A 2733-nucleotide genomic window follows, 5' to 3' on the forward strand; every position below is an offset into this window, starting at 1 on the left:
ATAGGACGCGTGCTATTGTTTGTCATCAGGATTGGGTTCTGTGCAGTGTGAGCCAGTTGCTGATTTGTTCTTCTGCCATTGCTAATTCCCTTTCTTGCTGCCTGAGTAACTGTTGCCTCAACCTTTGAGAACGGTTGGATCGATTCCTACGCCGGAAGGTCTGTCAAATCTCGGGTTCGTATCTGAACTCAAGAGTGTTCTCCTTGATCATACACGTTCACAAGCTTAGGCATGGCTTGTAATACTTCCCTTAATTGAAGTGACCCTACAACAAATACAAACGAAATTTCTGGCTAGTTCTTGTTGCTGAATTCCCCGGCAACGACGCCAAAAACTTGTTCATTTGCTATCGTGAGAAGCTTTAGGAGTGTATAAAGTAAAACAGATTGGAAGAATAAAGTCTAAGTGCTGCGTTTTGCCTTGATGCGTTTAAATGAATGCAACGCGTTGGGGCATTAGTATTATGCACAGAAGGCACACAACTCCTTATAATAACATTCAAGTTTTCCTAGATTAAACCCAAGTATAAATCTAATCTAGGTTTCTGAAGAGTCCAGGGTCGATCACAGTGATTCAATTTCACTAATATAGATTATGCGTTGTACTTGCAGTAGAAGGTTTTTCCTAAATAAATGTGAAAGATATATTATTTACTCTAACATGCTATGCCTGTGCAAGACAATACAAAAAAGTTGAGTGGAAAATAAAGGATCATGTGAAAATGAAATTTAAGTAGGTGGCCGCGCCGGTTAAAGATAATTGCACACAGCTGATGTATTATGGATGAAATGGGATGGATTTATTATCTTTCTATTCATGCGTTAGACATCATTCAACACTTCTCAATGCGAATAACATACAAGCCTATCTTTAGGGTGCATGCGTCTAACCTAGAATGCAAGAAACACCAGTAAGTCTATCTCTAGCTGTACTAGGCGTTCTACTTAATGCGGCTTAGCTATTCTTTCGAACAACTAAGTAAAGAAGCTTTCACCGAGTTGTCAAGTTGGTTTAGGCGTTGGAACAGAATTATGCATGAAGTACTAATGCTTTCAACATAAACAGAAGATAAACAATAGCAAAAGTGATGATCAAATATATGGATTTTATAAAGGATCCATGAGTCTTTACAAAGAACTATACTCAATCAAAATGAAATGAAAATAATATTAAGAGAGAGACTGAGTCAAGCCAAAGAATACAATCTCTTATAGTTCTTTGGCTCAATCTTGTTGTGTACAATCACTTTAAAGAGCTGAGGACAGAGTATCTTTCTCAAGAATAACTTTCTCCACTCCATGGCCGGCGGTGGTGGTGGTTCTCAGCTCCTTCGATCGTCTTACACCTCGGCACAGCTTGTACAAACTAAAACTAAGTCTACAAATTTACAGAGAGTATAGAGCTTCTAATTGTCTGAACTCTTAATTCTTGAGGGTCTTCAAGTATTTATAGGCGTTGGTCTCGTCCACTTGGAGGATAGGCTGCATTTAAGTCCATGCCCTGGTCAGCATTAAACTCCATGTCCTGGTTCAGACACCGCCTGCTGCTGGAAGCTTTTCAGATGCCGTCTGTTGCAGGTGCCCATGCTTGCAAGTGGTGATGTGACACAATCAGCCTGGAGCAACGAATATTCTATGCGTTGAATTCTCTCCGACGCATGGCTCATGCATTAGTGCATTTCCTGTGGCACTTGTCTAATGCGTTATTGTCAGTTCTTGTGTCGAAATCCTGCAAAGCAGTGTGTTAGCACCGCGATTTTTAGTGATAAACTTCTTTTACATGAAATTGTTATTGTTTAAGTAAATCCATGAGTTTCTATTAAAAATGAGGAGACTTTATCATTAAAAACCCTAATTGTTCTAACTTAAGAGTAAAGATAACTTATATTTTTACAAGTTATCAATCGTCTACACGAACGGCAACAACATGAACAAGCACGAGCAGTGACAACAGCACCACTTAGAACCCTTGGTATTCTCGGAGTGAGAATCCAAAGTGTGGTCTTTTGTTGAATTTGGTAGAGGAAGGAGAACAAAGTTGATCGTGTAGAACGATAAGCAAGTGAGAGAAGGTTATTGTATAGCGGATGCTTATCGTTTAGAGAAAGCTACACGATTGTTTAGGTTTTACTAAGCAATCGTTTAGTAATTGGTAAGAGATTGTTTAGAAAACTCGGCACGCTAGGCGATCGTTTAGAAAAGCTAAGCGATCATTTAGAGAAAAGCATGTGATCGTTTGGATGTAGGGTGTGCGATCGTTTAAGCGATAAGGCTCTATCGTATAGGCTCTTAGCTAAGCGGTCGAAACGTTTTCACACATTTTGCGTTTTTTTCGAACTCTTTGCAAAATGAAACCAATTTTCATTTTATTCTTCAGTTATAATAACCGCATAAGGATTCTCCCATTAACGTACGATTGAGGAGAAGATTTCGGTCAATTATCACATAATTAACCAATTTAATTATTAAAAGAATATAATCATATTATATTCTTACCCTATAGTTTGATATCATATATCTACTATAGTAATTTCTCCTCCACTTGATATAAATCATAATTATATCTACCTCCAAAATAATGTATCTCATACATTTAGTCAATTATATCATATATAATTAACAAGTCCAATTATATCATATATAATCGAACTCCCTCTTGTCAATTTGAACATTTCAAACTGACCCAAAAACTGATTCTCGACTTTATCCAAGCTACCTAGGGGATCTTATGGAC

This window comes from Benincasa hispida, chromosome 9 (genome assembly GCF_009727055.1).
Source record: "Benincasa hispida cultivar B227 chromosome 9, ASM972705v1, whole genome shotgun sequence".
Lineage (NCBI taxonomy): Eukaryota > Viridiplantae > Streptophyta > Magnoliopsida > Cucurbitales > Cucurbitaceae > Benincasa > Benincasa hispida.